Source organism: Leiobunum rupestre, chromosome 11 (genome assembly GCF_980474605.1).
Source record: "Leiobunum rupestre chromosome 11, qqLeiRupe1.1.hap1, whole genome shotgun sequence".
Lineage (NCBI taxonomy): Eukaryota > Metazoa > Arthropoda > Arachnida > Opiliones > Sclerosomatidae > Leiobunum > Leiobunum rupestre.
This window is the reverse complement of record NC_143394.1, coordinates 2832602-2848914: the sequence shown is the minus strand read 5'-3', so window position 1 is coordinate 2848914 and position 16313 is coordinate 2832602.

Here is a 16313-nt window from a genome sequence, read left to right as displayed (position 1 = left end):
AAGGACGTGTTGTTCGAGAGTAGAGTGTTTCGATTCCAGGGCGTTTCGGGTCGCGCTCGTTTCGAAGGACGAGTTGTTCGAGAGTAGAGTGTTTCGATTCCAGGGCGTTTCATGTCGCGCTCGTTTCGAAGGACGAGTTGTTCGAGAGTAGAGTGTTTCGATTCCAGGGCGTTTTGGATCGCGCTCGTTTCGAAGGACGAGTTGTTCGAGAGTAGAGTGTTTCGATTCAAGGGCGTTTCATGTCGCGCTCGTTTCGAAGAACGAGTTGTTCGAGAGTAGAGTGTTTCGATTCCAGGGCGTTTCGGGTTGCGCTCGTTTCGAAGGACGAGTTGTTCGAGAGTAGAGTGTTTCGATTCCAGGGCGTTTCGGGTCGCGCTCGTTTCGAAGGACGAGTTGTTCGAGATTAGAGTGTTTCGATTCCAGGGCGTTTCTGAGGTCGCGCTCGTTTCGAAGGACGAGTTGTTCGAGAGTAGAGTGTTTCGATTCAAGGGCGTTTCATGTCGCGCTCGTTTCGAAGGACGAGTTGTTCGAGAGTAGAGTGTTTCGATTCCAGGGCGTTTCATGTTGCGTTCGTTTCGAAGGACGAGTTGTTCGAGAGTAGAGTGTTTCGATTCAAGGGCGTTTCATGTCGCGCTCGTTTCGAAGGACGAGTTGTTCGAGAGTAGAGTGTTTCGATTCCAGGGCGTTTCATGTCGCGCTCGTTTCGAAGGACGAGTTGTTCGAGAGTAGAGTGTTTCGATTCCAGGGCGTTTCATGTCGCGTTCGTTTCGAAGGACGAGTTGTTCGAGAGTAGAGTGTTTCGATTCAAGGGCGTTTCATGTCGCGCTCGTTTCGAAGGACGAGTTGTTCGAGAGTAGAGTGTTTCGATTCCAGGGCGTTTCATGTCGCGCTCGTTTCGAAGGACGAGTTGTTCGAGAGTAGAGTGTTTCGATTCCAGGGCATTTCATGTCGCGCTCGTTTCGAAGGACGTGTTGTTCGAGAGTAGAGTGTTTCGATTCCAGGGCGTTTCGGGTCGCGCTCGTTTCGAAGGACGAGTTGTTCGAGAGTAGAGTGTTTCGATTCCAGGGCGTTTCATGTCGCGCTCGTTTCGAAGGACGAGTTGTTCGAGAGTAGAGTGTTTCGATTCCAGGGCGTTTCATGTCGCGCTCGTTTCGAAGGACGAGTTGTTCGAGAGTAGAGTGTTTCGATTCCAGGGCGTTTCGGGTCGCGCTCGTTTCGAAGGACGAGTTGTTCGAGAGTAGAGTGTTTCGATTCCAGGGCGTTTCGGGTCGCGCTCGTTTCGAAGGACGAGTTGTTCGAGAGTTGAGTGTTTCCATTCCAGGGCGTTTCGGGTCGCGCTCGTTTCGAAGGACGAGTTGTTCGAGAGTAGAGTGTTTTGATTCCAGGGCGTTTCGGGTCGCGCTCGTTTCGAAGGACGAGTTGTTCGAGAGTAGAGTGTTTCGATTCCAGGGCGTTTCTGAGGTTACGCTCGTTTCGAAGAACGAGTTGTTCGAGAGTAGAGTGTTTCGATTCCAGGGCGTTTCATGTCGCGCTCGTTTCGAAGGACGTGTTGTTCGAGAGTAGAGTGTTTCGATTCCAGGGCGTTTCGGGTCACGCTCGTTTCGAAGGACGAGTTGTTCGAGAGTAGAGTGTTTCCATTCCAGGGCGTTTCGGGTCGCGCTCGTTTCGAAGGACGAGTTGTTCGAGAGTAGAGTGTTTCGATTCCAGGGCGTTTCGGGTCGCGCTCGTTTCGAAGAACGAGTTGTTCGAGAGTAGAGTGTTTCGATTCCAGGGCGTTTCATGTCGCGCTCGTTTCGAAGGACGAGTTGTTCGAGAGTAGAGTGTTTCGATTCCAGGGCGTTTCATGTCGCGTTCGTTTCGAAGGACGAGTTGTTCGAGAGTAGAGTGTTTCGATTCAAGGGCGTTTCATGTCGCGCTCGTTTCGAAGGACGAGTTGTTCGAGAGTAGAGTGTTTCGATTCCAGGGCGTTTCATGTTGCGCTCGTTTCGAAGGACGAGTTGTTCGAGAGTAGAGTGTTTCGATTCCAGGGCGTTTCATGTCGCGCTCGTTTCGAAGGACGTGTTGTTCGAGAGTAGAGTGTTTCGATTCCAGGGTGTTTCGGGTCGCGCTCGTTTCGAAGGACGAGTTGTTCGAGAGTAGAGTGTTTCGATTCCAGGGCGTTTCATGTCGCGCTCGTTTCGAAGGACGTGTTGTTCGAGAGTAGAGTGTTTCGATTCCAGGGCGTTTCATGTCGCGCTCGTTTCGAAGGACGAGTTGTTCGAGAGTAGAGTGTTTCGATTCCAGGGCGTTTCGGGTCGCGCTCGTTTCGAAGGACGAGTTGTTCGAGAGTAGAGTGTTTCGATTCCAGGGCGTTTCGGGTCGCGCTCGTTTCGAAGGACGAGTTGTTCGAGAGTAGAGTGTTTCCATTCCAGGGCGTTTCGGGTCGCGCTCGTTTCGAAGGACGAGTTGTTCGAGAGTAGAGTGTTTCGATTCCAGGGCGTTTCGGGTCGCGCTCGTTTCAAAGGACGAGTTGTTCGAGAGTAGAGTGTTTCGATTCCAGGGCGTTTCTGAGGTCACGCTCGTTTCGAAGGACGAGTTGTTCGAGAGTAGAGTGTTTCGATTCCAGGGCGTTTCATGTCGCGCTCGTTTCGAAGGACGTGTTGTTCGAGAGTAGAGTGTTTCGATTCCAGGGCGTTTCGGGTCGCGCTCGTTTCGAAGGACGAGTTGTTCGAGAGTAGAGTGTTTCGATTCCAGGGCGTTTCGGGTCGCGCTTGTTTCGAAGGACGAGTTGTTCGAGAGTAGAGTGTTTCGATTCCAGGGCGTTTCGGGTCGCGCTCGTTTCGAAGGACGAGTTGTTCGAGAGTAGAGTGTTTCGATTCCAGGGCGTTTCATGTCGCGCTCGTTTCGAAGGACGTGTTGTTCGAGAGTAGAGTGTTTCGATTCCAGGGCGTTTCATGTCGCGCTCGTTTCGAAGGACGTGTTGTTCGAGAGTAGAGTGTTTCGATTTCAGGGCGTTTCGGGTCGCGCTCGTTTCGAAGGACGAGTTGTTCGAGAGTAGAGTGTTTCGATTCCAGGGCGTTTCATGTCGCGCTCGTTTCGAAGGACGAGTTGTTCGAGAGTAGAGTGTTTCGATTCCAGGGCGTTTCATGTCGCGTTCGTTTCGAAGGACGAGTTGTTCGAGAGTAGAGTGTTTCGATTCAAGGGCGTTTCATGTCGCGCTCGTTTCGAAGGACGAGTTGTTCGAGAGTAGAGTGTTTCGATTCCAGGGCGTTTCATGTTGCGCTCGTTTCGAAGGACGAGTTGTTCGAGAGTAGAGTGTTTCGATTCCAGGGCGTTTCATGTCGCGCTCGTTTCGAAGGACGTGTTGTTCGAGAGTAGAGTGTTTCGATTCCAGGGCGTTTCGGGTCGCGCTCGTTTCGAAGGACGAGTTGTTCGAGAGTAGAGTGTTTCGATTCCAGGGCGTTTCATGTCGCGCTCGTTTCGAAGGACGTGTTGTTCGAGAGTAGAGTGTTTCGATTCCAGGGCGTTTCATGTCGCGCTCGTTTCGAAGGACGAGTTGTTCGAGAGTAGAGTGTTTCGATTCCAGGGCGTTTCGGGTCGCGCTCGTTTCGAAGGACGAGTTGTTCGAGAGTAGAGTGTTTCGATTCCAGGGCGTTTCGGGTCGCGCTCGTTTCGAAGGACGAGTTGTTCGAGAGTAGAGTGTTTCCATTCCAGGGCGTTTCGGGTCGCGCTCGTTTCGAAGGACGAGTTGTTCGAGAGTAGAGTGTTTCGATTCCAGGGCGTTTCGGATCGCGCTCGTTTCAAAGGACGAGTTGTTCGAGAGTAGAGTGTTTCGATTCCAGGGCGTTTCTGAGGTCACGCTCGTTTCGAAGGACGAGTTGTTCGAGAGTAGAGTGTTTCGATTCCAGGGCGTTTCATGTCGCGCTCGTTTCGAAGGACGTGTTGTTCGAGAGTAGAGTGTTTCGATTCCAGGGCGTTTCGGGTCGCGCTCGTTTCGAAGGACGAGTTGTTCGAGAGTAGAGTGTTTCGATTCCAGGGCGTTTCGGGTCGCGCTTGTTTCGAAGGACGAGTTGTTCGAGAGTAGAGTGTTTCGATTCCAGGGCGTTTCGGGTCGCGCTCGTTTCGAAGGACGAGTTGTTCGAGAGTAGAGTGTTTCGATTCCAGGGCGTTTCATGTCGCGCTCGTTTCGAAGGACGTGTTGTTCGAGAGTAGAGTGTTTCGATTCCAGGGCGTTTCATGTCGCGCTCGTTTCGAAGGACGTGTTGTTCGAGAGTAGAGTGTTTCGATTTCAGGGCGTTTCGGGTCGCGCTCGTTTCGAAGGACGAGTTGTTCGAGAGTAGAGTGTTTCGATTCCAGGGCGTTTCATGTCGCGCTCGTTTCGAAGGACGAGTTGTTCGAGAGTAGAGTGTTTCGATTCCAGGGCGTTTCATGTCGCGCTCGTTTCGAAGGACGAGCTGTTCGAGAGTAGAGTGTTTCGATTCCAGGGCGTTTCGGGTCGCGCTCGTTTCGAAGGACGAGTTGTTCGAGAGTAGAGTGTTTCGATTCCAGGGCGTTTCGGGTCGCGCTCGTTTCGAAGGACGAGTTGTTCGAGAGTAGAGTGTTTCCATTCCAGGGCGTTTCGGGTCGCGCTCGTTTCGAAGGACGAGTTGTTCGAGAGTAGAGTGTTTCGATTCCAGGGCGTTTCGGGTCGCGCTCGTTTCGAAGGACGAGTTGTTCGAGAGTAGAGTGTTTCGATTCCAGGGCGTTTCTGAGGTCACGCTCGTTTCGAAGGACGAGATGTTCGAGAGTAGAGTGTTTCGATTCCAGGGCGTTTCATGTCGCGCTCGTTTCGAAGGACGTGTTGTTCGAGAGTAGAGTGTTTCGATTCCAGGGCGTTTCGGGTCGCGCTCGTTTCGAAGGACGAGTTGTTCGAGAGTAGAGTGTTTCGATTCCAGGGCGTTTCGGGTCGCGCTTGTTTCGAAGGACGAGTTGTTCGAGAGTAGAGTGTTTCGATTCCAGGGCGTTTCGGGTCGCGCTCGTTTCGAAGGACGAGTTGTTCGAGAGTAGAGTGTTTCGATTCCAGGGCGTTTCATGTCGCGCTCGTTTCGAAGGACGTGTTGTTCGAGAGTAGAGTGTTTCGATTCCATGGCGTTTCGGGTCGCGCTCGTTTCGAAGGACGAGTTGTTCGAGAGTAGAGTGTTTCGATTCCAGGGCGTTTCATGTCGCGCTCGTTTCGAAGGACGAGTTGTTCGAGAGTAGAGTGTTTCGATTCCAGGGCGTTTCGGGTCGCGCTCGTTTCGAAGGACGAGTTGTTCGAGAGTAGAGTGTTTCGATTCCAGGGCGTTTCGAGTCGCGCTCGTTTCGAAGGACGAGTTGTTCGTGAGTAGAGTGTTTCCATTCCAGGGCGTTTCGGGTCGCGCTCGTTTCGAAGGACGAGTTGTTCGAGAGTAGAGTGTTTCGATCCAGGGCGTTTCGGGTCGCGCTCGTTTCGAAGGACGAGTTGTTCGGGAGTAGAGTGTTTCGATTCCAGGGCGTTTCTGAGGTCACGCTCGTTTCGAAGGACGAGTTGTTCGAGAGTAGAGTGTTTCGATTCCAGGGCGTTTTATGTCGCGCTCGTTTCGAAGGACGTGTTGTTCGAGAGTAGAGTGTTTCGATTCCAGGGCGTTTCGGGTCGCGCTGGTTTCGAAGGACGAGTTGTTCGAGAGTAGTGTTTCGATTCCAGGGCGTTTCGGGTCGCGCTCGTTTCGAAGGACGAGTTGTTCGAGAGTAGAGTGTTTCCATTCCAGGGCGTTTCGGGTCGCGCTCGTTTCGAAGGACGAGTTGTTCGAGAGTAGAGTGTTTCGATTGCAGGGCGTTTCGGGTCGCGCTCGTTTCGAAGGACGAGTTGTTCGAGAGTAGAGTGTTTCGATTCCAGGGCGTTTCGGATCGCGCTCGTTTCGAAGGACGAGCTGTTTGAGAGTAGAGTGTTTCGATTCCAGGGCGTTTCATGTCGCGCTCGTTTCGAAGGACGAGTTGTTCGAGAGTAGAGTGTTTCGATTCCAGGGCGTTTCATGTCGCGCTCGTTTCGAAGGACGAGTTGTTCGAGAGTAGAGTGTTTCCATTCCAGGGCGTTTCGGGTCGCGCTCGTTTCGAAGGACGAGTTGTTCGAGAGTAGAGTGTTTCGATTGCAGGGCGTTTCGGGTCGCGCTCGTTTCGAAGGACGAGTTGTTCGAGAGTAGAGTGTTTCGATTCCAGGGCGTTTCGGATCGCGCTCGTTTCGAAGGACGAGCTGTTTGAGAGTAGAGTGTTTCGATTCCAGGGCGTTTCATGTCGCGCTCGTTTCGAAGGACGAGTTGTTCGAGAGTAGAGTGTTTCGATTCAAGGGCGTTTCATGTCGCGCTCGTTTCGAAGGACGAGTTGTTCGAGAGTAGAGTGTTTCGATTCCAGGGCGTTTCGGATCGCGCTCGTTTCGAAGGACGAGTTGTTCGAGAGTAGAGTGTTTCGATTCAAGGGCGTTTCATGTCGCGCTCGTTTCGAAGGACGAGTTGTTCGAGAGTAGAGTGTTTCGATTCCAGGGCGTTTCATGTCGCGCTCGTTTCGAAGGACGAGTTGTTCGAGAGTAGAGTGTTTCGATTCAAGGGCGTTTCATGTCGCGCTCGTTTCGAAGGACGAGTTGTTCGAGTGTAGAGTGTTTCGATTCAAGGGCGTTTCATGTCGCGCTCGTTTCGAAAGACGAGTTGTTAGAGAGTAGAGTGTTTCGTTTCAAGGGCGTTTCATGTCGCGCTCGTTTCGAAGGACGTGTTGTTCGAGAGTAGAGTGTTTCGATTCCAGGGCGTTTCTGGTCGCGCTCGTTTCGAAGGACGAGTTGTTCGAGAGTAGAGTGTTTCGATTCCAGGGCGTTTCATGTCGCGCTCGTTTCGAAGGACGAGTTGTTCGAGAGTATAGTGTTTCGATTCCAGAGCGTTTCGGGTCGCGCTCGTTTCGAAGGACGAGTTGTTCGAGAGTAGAGTGTTTCGATTCAAGGGCGTTTCATGTCGCGCTCGTCTCGAAGGACGAGTTGTTCGAGAGTAGAGTGTTTCGATTCCAGGGCGTTTCGGGTCGCGCTCGTTTCGAAGGACGTGTTGTTCGAGAGTAGAGTGTTTCGATTCCAGGGCGTTTCGGGTCGCGCTCGTTTCGAAGGACGAGTTGTTCGAGAGTAGAGTGTTTTGATTCCAGGGCGTTTCATGTCGCGCTCGTTTCGAGGGACGAGTTGTTCGAGAATAGAGTGTTTCGCTTCTTGCGTGTTGCAAATGTTGCACGTGCTTCGAGTAACTTTGATGTGCAATTTATGAATTAAATACGTTTAAAATAATTCGGTTAGTGTGAAACGCGCGTTTCGAATTTTGTCCGCTTTAGCGCGCCATACTTTTCGTTCAGCGGCGGGTTGACTTTGTAGAAGACTATGTTACGAAAGTTTCAAAAATTCTCCGCTAACACCGCCGAAGCGGCGCTGCGGTTGTGAAATCGCTGTCATGTTTATTACTTAACTTAAATATTACTTAAATATAAAAGCTCTTGGTTTAAAAGTTATTTGAATTTTTTTTAAGTTCTAAAAAATATTTTTTTAAGTAACGTAATATCTTTAAACATAGATGGCGATAGCGTCACTAACTTTTACTTTTCAAACTTTATCTCTCGAACGCGTTTCCTGGTCAAGGGGTGATTCCCCCCTTTCCGACGCCGAGAGGAAAGGGGCGAGAACCGCTTGCGCAGCCTGTGTTTCGTGATTTTCTTACGTTGTAAACATATCACGGATTTATAAAACGTTTGCGCGGCCTGTGTTCTTCTCAGGAGGACAAGATGGAATATTGATGGTTTAAGCCCGTCATTCATGCTGTATTTCTCATACTTCATTTGAAACAGGTAGTTTGGTTTTTATACATTCAGGCTGTATTTCTTATACTTCACATGAAACAGTTTGTTTTTATATTTTCAGGTAGTTTGGTTTTTATATTTTAATTTTTTATTCGTATTTCTATTTTTCTTAATTTGTTTTTCGTTGTTTTTGGATTCTTGTTTTTTTTGTATTTGTCTTAATTTTTTATTCGTATTTCTATAGCATTCTGATTTTTAATTTGTATTTTTATGGAATTCAATTGATATTTCTGCTAGGAAATAATTTTGAATTTTCATCTTTTTTGCGATTCGTTTCAATTTCTGTAATTGCAAAATCGGCCATGAAACCAAAAACTTCAACAATCTTAGCTGAACCGCCAAATAAACACACTCGGCCAACCTCTTTGCCGATAGGTGCATTACCAACAGGTTCAGAAATTGACCATAGAGTACAGGGAAAAAACATTAGTTCGTCTGCTAAAAGCAAAGACTCTATAGTCACATTGGACTGGCAGGTTTTCTAACAATATTGTCCTTGTACCTTTTTTTGCTAGCCAGTTGAGGCAGCCATCTTGGTCGCGAATATGTCGGATAAAGTAGTTAATGTAAATCCTTCTAATTCTGAATATTATGAAAGCTTAGAGTTTAACGTGAAATGTAGATACAGAGATAAAATATCATTTATTTTTTATAACGACCCATATCTAGTCAAAGCTAAAGATTGCAAGCGTAGAAATCTCATAGGTAACTAGAATGCTGCCGTGTAACTGGCAAATGGACCAAACGCTGTGGCAGACGATAGCCAGATTTCAGCCAATCAGAGCTCAAAGAGTGGTTTTGCCAAGAATTTAATGTCACCAGAGAGAATGACGTCACCTATCTCCCGCTATAGTAGCGGAACCAAGGAGGATTATTATCCTCCTTGGCGGAACCACTCTACGGCCTCTCATTGGCTGAAGGTTCAAGGCGAACTGGGGTCAAGCTCGGCCGTAGGCGGCAGCATTCTAGTTACCTATGAGATTTCTATGATTGCAAGTTAATTAAACCAAATGATATTGAAAGTTTTAGCTATTTGCCCTCCATAAACTTTGCAGATATTTATCTCTATTTAATTGAGGGTTTGTCACCATTCACGAAGAAGAGGGCTACAGATAGGGAAAGGTACGCTACCAAAAGCCAAGACCAAGACCCTGCTTTCCGGGATCGACAAAATCTCAAAAGGCGGATTGCTTATGCTGCCAAAAAACAAATTACCGTTGCTTCATCCACTTCTGTTGCAGAGTTGCAAAATGGGGAAATAGATTTATCAACTTCTGTTGCAGATTTGCCAACTGGGGAGATAAATACAGAGTCAAAAGGAACAAGTCCACCAGTGTCTTCGAGTTGTTCACAAATTGCAGAACCGTCTAACCTTGCAGTGGAAGATAGACGAATGCCAGACGGAGAAGTCGGTGCAAAACCACTAGGTGCAGAACCGTTTGACCTTGAAGTGCAAAGTACACCAATTCCTGGCCATTGTTCTACCAACGTAACTATATCTTGCCACGCATTTTCCATAGCAAAATGTACGATTTATTGACCAACTAAAGTAACACAGCGTTTTTGGAAAACCTGACCTATCGTTATATTATAAACTTCTATTTTAGACCTTGGTAGTATCCGTAGCGCATGAGTATCCGTAATGTATTTCAGGCCGCATAAAAAAGTTGGAGCATTGTTGCCAGCCGTACGATAATTATTGGTACATGTCGATAATGTAAGAAAATGGTTGAAAACTACATTTTTAATATTTCATTTCTGTTTTAAACCCGTCATTTTGAATAATTCTGCCGAGGCGTACGATAATGTAAGCATTTTTTTTACTTTAACAGAAAATGGTTAAAAATGACATTTTTAATATTTAATTTCTGTTTTAAACCCGTCATAATTTTAAATTAGGAACAGCTAGATTTCTTTTGAAAGGTTAACTACATACGTTTTCAGTTTATCACGCAGACTGCCAACTTATAATCTTCCAACAAGCCAAAGGCAGAATAAATAATGTAGTCGAATTATTTGGCGTTATTAATTTTACTGGTTTGGTTTTGTTTCCTAAAATCGATCATTTTTAATCCTGGTACAATAATTTTATTTTCACGATCTGCCAAACGCTGAAAGCTTTAGCGGTAGAAGTCGGGAAAGTGATATGATAAATACCATGTTCCCCTCCTTAATGTGGCTTTCTTTAATAGCTTTGCCTTCTACAAGGCGCTATTTGAATACGGCAAAACGAAGAAACCACTCAAAGCCAGCGGGAGCTAAGCTTTTAATGGTTTGAGGACCGTATTTTTTTCTGACCAGCGACGACGCTTTTATCTTTTTAAATCTGAAGCGGATAATTTCTGTGAGGTGAGCGAGCCGCTTCCGTTGTTTTGTATGCGCTTCACTCTGTCGTCGATTTTCCTGGGCCTGAACCTTTCCAACGAATTCGGCTGATATTCGTGGCGCCTATTTCTCAGAATTTTGTAACTCCGGAAACCGTTCGCTCGTTCTTTTTCTGCACCGATTTTACAACACACAGCTATTTCAATTTTCTGGTGCTCTAATAACGATATAATCTTTAATCATGATGAAATCGGATTTAATCAATATAATCATGAATAAATCGGATTTAATCATCTGAGGGGTGCGTCGTTGATCAAGGAAGTGACCTGCCCTGGAATAATTATTAGTATAATTAAAATCACCTTTTATGTCCTCGTTACACATTTGTACTTAAACTAAAATGGAAAGTGTTGAAGTGGGCTTTTCCTTTGGGTTTTTCAGTATTTTATAATATTTTAAGAAAAGAAGGTACCATCAAGCGTTCGCACGTACACTCTTTTTCAAAAGTCTTTGGCTGTGGGCGATTTTGCAGTAAAAACCGATTAATTCAAAAACCGTTAATCGCAAAGAAACGGAATTCGAGATTATCAATAAGGGTATCGTTGTCCATCAATTTCAGCTGTTTGCGTGACACAATTTTAAGCACGCGCCAAAATACGCGCATTTCCCAAATATTGAACTTTCTAAAATATTGATTTTAGGAGAAAATAAATGTGATTTTCAGAATCAGTGGGGTCAATTTATATTTAGAAAGTGTCACTGTAGTTGTCGTATCTTCGTTATTTCACGAGCAATTCGCGCGTGATTAAATTTCAGATTTTAGGGATTGCCTACTTCGCTCACTATGTCAAATGGAACTTAAAATAAAAACATTCAATTATAGAGTATTTATTAACGCCGTTAATTTTTTATTTATGGCAACATGTTATATTTTTACTATCTATAAAACACTAATTGTTTTTAAATGGTAGAGCCGCGCCTCGAGTTAGGATGCGATAAAGGTTTTTAGGCCACAGCTTTGGAACACGCGTATTCCTTATTGGTTGCTTTTCTTATCATTAATGCGCCGAAGATATAAACACAAATGTGGAGTTAAACAATAAAAAACGTCAACAATAAAACATTAACAATAGTCGCTTGTGAGAAACTGCGCGAACTATTCAGCCTTTGGTAATGCTTCCAGGTGAGAGTTATTTCTAACAAAGGATCTGGGACAATTTCTTAAAGCGAGTCTACTATTCGCTCTATATTTGTTCCGAGTGGAAACCAAGTTAAAAGAGTCTCAGAGCTTACGGGGGCTGGCAACTGACGTAGAATATTTGAAGTTATCGCTGCGATAATGCCCCCCCCCCTACAAGCAGCTTCGGCGCCTATACTTCGCATTCCTTCTGTAACCAAGTTTTAGCAACTTGCTAAGATACAGGTAGCCACTAGCCGAACCTTTTAACTCTACCTACACTACCAGAAAAACAACTTGTTACTAATTATTTAAATGAAATAAGGAACACGAGCAACGTAACGAGATTATTCGTATCCGAAAGTAACGTTTTAATTTGTTGGTTAACTAAACATTCAATTTCACCCCTTTCTTATATACTGGTGTCTACATATATTTTTGTTTTAAAATTTAAAGTCAAACCGTTAATGTCGGAGAGTAAATTTGCCTTTTGTAAAAGCGTAAGAAACTAGCGTAACAACTGTATGACACTGATCGACAGCGTTTAATAATTTTCGGGAAACCAGAAATAGCTGTAGCGCGCGCTGATCCTCGCCTCGATTCCACGTTCTTGTTACCTAAATCTTTTCTCAAAAGTATAGTTAATTCTACGTTCCGATTGAATAATTTAGCATTTTATATTTTAAAACAAAATTAGCTCTTCTAGCTGTCATTTTAAACGTCCCAGTTGTTTAAATGGTCTGGTTCATTCGAAAATTACAACTTAGTACAAAAATGTTACGTGTGTGTTGAGGTTAACGGTAATAGTTAGTGTAGGGAGCTGTTGTTTTACCACCACCCTCTTACGCATTGTAACTAGAGTTCTTAAATTACGGTAATTTAGGAAATCAGTAAATTACGCGGTAATTTACCGCGTAATTTACCGTGTTGCGGTAAATTACCATAATTTTATTTTTTTTTAAAATAGGTTTTTTTTACAATTAAAACAAGGAATAAAAAGAAGAAACCGTTTGTTACTCAAAATATTTCTGAATAACTAGGTCTACTTTCTTTTTTTTACCCATTTTTACCAAATAAAACTTTATTTACTTATTTAAATGATATTAAATTATAGAAAGAATACTATATTCTTTCGCTAGACTACTTCGAAGTAACGCTAAACCAACACAGATGATCGGAATAACCCGTGTATTTCTCTACAAACCAAGTGAAAATAAAACTAGCATTTTAGCAGATGAATGTGATTTTTCTTAAACAGGGCTAGACATGAAGTTATGTATTTGTACCCCGCCGTTCCGCTAGGCACTACGGCGGCCCACAACATTCAACCAGGTCCGGACAAAAATGCGCTTTGCGAAACAAACGTTCGGCCAGTGAGACAGCTATAAAAACCGGCTCACATATGGCAAACAAACGCCCTCATCACGGCCCAACAAAAGGCGACACCATGGGCCTGCCCGAGAACCCATCCTCGCACAGCTGAGGGCTAGAGAGACTTTCTCTTCCACTGAAAAAACCATCCCCGATAAGGTTATCAAATGACAGGTATGGAGCGAACCATCGCGCGAACCCAAAGTCCGAGCCCAGCAACCACGAACACACCCGTCCCCCCTCCGGCTGGCGGCGAAGGGGGCGATGCGAACTGGCGCGCAAGCCCAGAAATCAGGCCCGGCAGCCGCGAACGACACCAGTGACCCCATTAAGGACAATCCGGATAGGGACAGTGATACCTGTGCAAATCAGCCGCAGGTTATTAGCCATACGTTGCCCGGCTCTCGCCACGAGGAGGCTTTGCAATCAGGGTTTTCAAGAGAGCCAACAGGGCTAGACATAAGTATTCTTCCTATAGTCTTAGTCGATAATTCAAAATAACTGTCAAAAAGTTAAGTAAAATATTTTCGGCGGCGTAATCGTCGGCCATTTTCGGTATGGAGATACAGGCCGGAAGGCAGGCAAGGCTGCCAGATTTCGATAGATCTTGTGTTCAAAAAGAAAATTTTGCGGCGTAGCTATCGACTAAGACTATTAAACGTATCAAACTATTCTAACACGGCCTTCGACTCCTTGGAAATTCGCAACCAAAACGAATCTAGGTGGCGCTATTAAACGTATCAAACTATTCTAACACGGCCTTCGACTCCTTGGAAATTCGCAACCAAAACGAATCTAGGTGGCGCATCGGTGCCTAGCTCTTCGAGTTAGTGTGTTACGCCTATGACCTAGTGCTTGCTGGAGTTAAATTACATTATTAAACGATGCAAACATAAACTTAAACGCGAATAACGTTAGGTTTTGAGTTTTGTAATCTTGTGCGACGCATTTTAGGTACATTTTAGCCCGAAAGATCAAAGAAAATTGAGAAAGTGAAACACGAGTACGATGGTAAATTACCATGGTAATTTACCACAGTAAATTACCCTAGTAATTACCAGGGTAAATACCATTTTCGTAATTTACCTGAGAAAATTGTAAATTACTGTTACCAGGGTAATTTACCGCATAAATTACCAGGGTAAATTACCGATTCGTATCTCTAATTGTAACCCGCCCACCTGAATAAATGGCTTCAAAAGTCGCTTGATGACTTAGGTCTAAGGCGGTGCCTTAGTTATTAGCCTAGCTGATTATAACAAATAATACATTTGAGGCTCACTTTATTACAAATTAGGCTTACTCTAATAATAATTTGACTTAAAACAAATTGAATATTTATTTAATAGTCAAGCATACGACCCCCGTTTGCCAAACATTTTCGTAGTCGTCTACGGAAGGGCATACACAATCTTCTAATATAACCTTGGGGCACCAAGTCGAAGGCATTTCGCACCATTTGTAGTAAATCTTCCCTGCTCTCGGGAATCCTGTTTTCCATTAGATGAACAATCATCGCCCACAGATTTTCAACAGGGTTTAGGTCGGGCGACCTGGCTGGCCAATCCAACGTTGAGATACCTTCCGTGTCAAGGAATGCGGTCACAATTCTGGCCTTGTGTGCGGGGCAGTTGTCATGCATAAATTCAAATCTACAATACCAAAAATATATAAATATTAAAAGCTATATTTATTTTTTAAATTTGAAAAAATCTCACTCCGCTCCGTGATCCAGTCCAAAAATGGCGGCCGCAGACGGAATCATCGCTTCTCGCATACATTTATGTAGGTGTGGCCGGTCAATTTACTGATTTCCTAAATTACCGTAATTTAAGAACTCTAGTTACAATGCGTAAGAGGGTGGTGGTAAAACAACAGCTCCCTACACTAACTATTACCGTTAACCTCAACACACACGTAACATTTTTGTAATAAGTTGTAATTTTCGACACGACCAATTCTTGTAATGCTAAATTCCTTAATGAACCAGACCATTTAAACAACTGGGACGTTTAAAATGACAGCTAGAAGAGCTCATTTTGTTTTAAAATATAAAATATTAAATTATTCAATCGGAACGTAGAATTAACTATACTTTTGAGAAAAGATTTAGGTAACAAGAACGTGGAATCGAGGCGAGGATCAGCGCGCGCTACAGCTATTTCTGGTTTCCCGAAAATTATTAAACGCTGTCGATCAGTGTCATACAGTTGTTACTCTAGTTTCTTACGCTTTTACAAAAGGCAAATTTACTCTCCGTCATTAACGGTTTAACTTTAAATTTTAAAACAAAAATATATGTAGACACCAGTATATAAGAAAGGGTTGAAATTGAATGTTTAGTTAACCAACAAATTAAAACGTTACTTTCGGTCACGAATAATCTCGTTACGTTGCTCGTGTTCCTAATTTCATTTAAATAATTAGTAACAAGTTGTTTTTCTGGTAGTATAGGTAGAGTTAAAAGGTTCGGCTAGTGGCTACCTGTATCTTAGCAAGTTGCTAAAACTTGGTTACAGAAGGAATGCGAAGTATAGGCGCCGAAGCTGCTTGTAGGGGGGGGGGGGGGACCATTATCGCAGCGATAACTTCAAATATTCTACGTCAGTTGCCAGCCCCCGTAAGCTCTGAGACTCTTTTAACTTGGAATACGCGTGTTCCAAAGCTGTGGCCTAAAAACCTTTATCGCATCCTAACTCGAGGCGCGGCTCTACCATTTAAAAACAATTAGTGTTTTATAGATAGTAAAAATATAACATGTAGCCATAAATAAAAAAATTAACGGCGTTAATAAATACTCTATAATAGAATGTTTTTATTTTAAGTTCCATTTGACATAGTGAGCGAAGTAGGCAATCCCTAAAATCTGAAATTTAATCACGCGCGAATTGCTCGTGAAATAACGAAGATACGACAACTACAGTGACACTTTCTAAATATAAATTGACCCCACTGATTCTGAAAATCACATTTATTTTCTCCTAAAATCAATATTTTAGAAAGTTCAATATTTGGGAAATGCGCGTATTTTGGCGCGTGCTTAAAATTGTGTCACGCAAACAGCTGAAATTGATGGACAACGATACCCTTATTGATATTCTCGAATTCCGTTTCTTTGCGATTAACGGTTTTTGAATTAATCGGTTTTTACTGCAAAATTGCCCACAGCCAAAGACTTTTGAAAAAGAGTGTACATATGTTCTCGGAACTGGACTTCCCGTAATCCGTCAATTGTTCGCACCGAAGAAAGTTATTTTCGCCGAGCGTTCGGACTGTAAAAATGTTCACCTAGGAGGGTTATTGGACCGTCCTAGGTTACCCTAGCTTCTCCGTGCGTACAGGGTATAATATATCAGTAAGAGTGTATTTAATTAGTAAAAAAAACGAATTCCGACTGCGAAAGATTAACGGGAAATATTTCTTTGTTTAACTTTACTTCCGACGCCAAACTTTACCCACTAAATTTTCGATAGGTTAATTCTAACAGATTTTTACGAAGAGTTTCTGAAAAAAAAAACACAATAATTTGGCGTATGTAATCCAATAGGAATTTTTAAACGATTTTTGTAACAACTGACTTTTCTTAAGA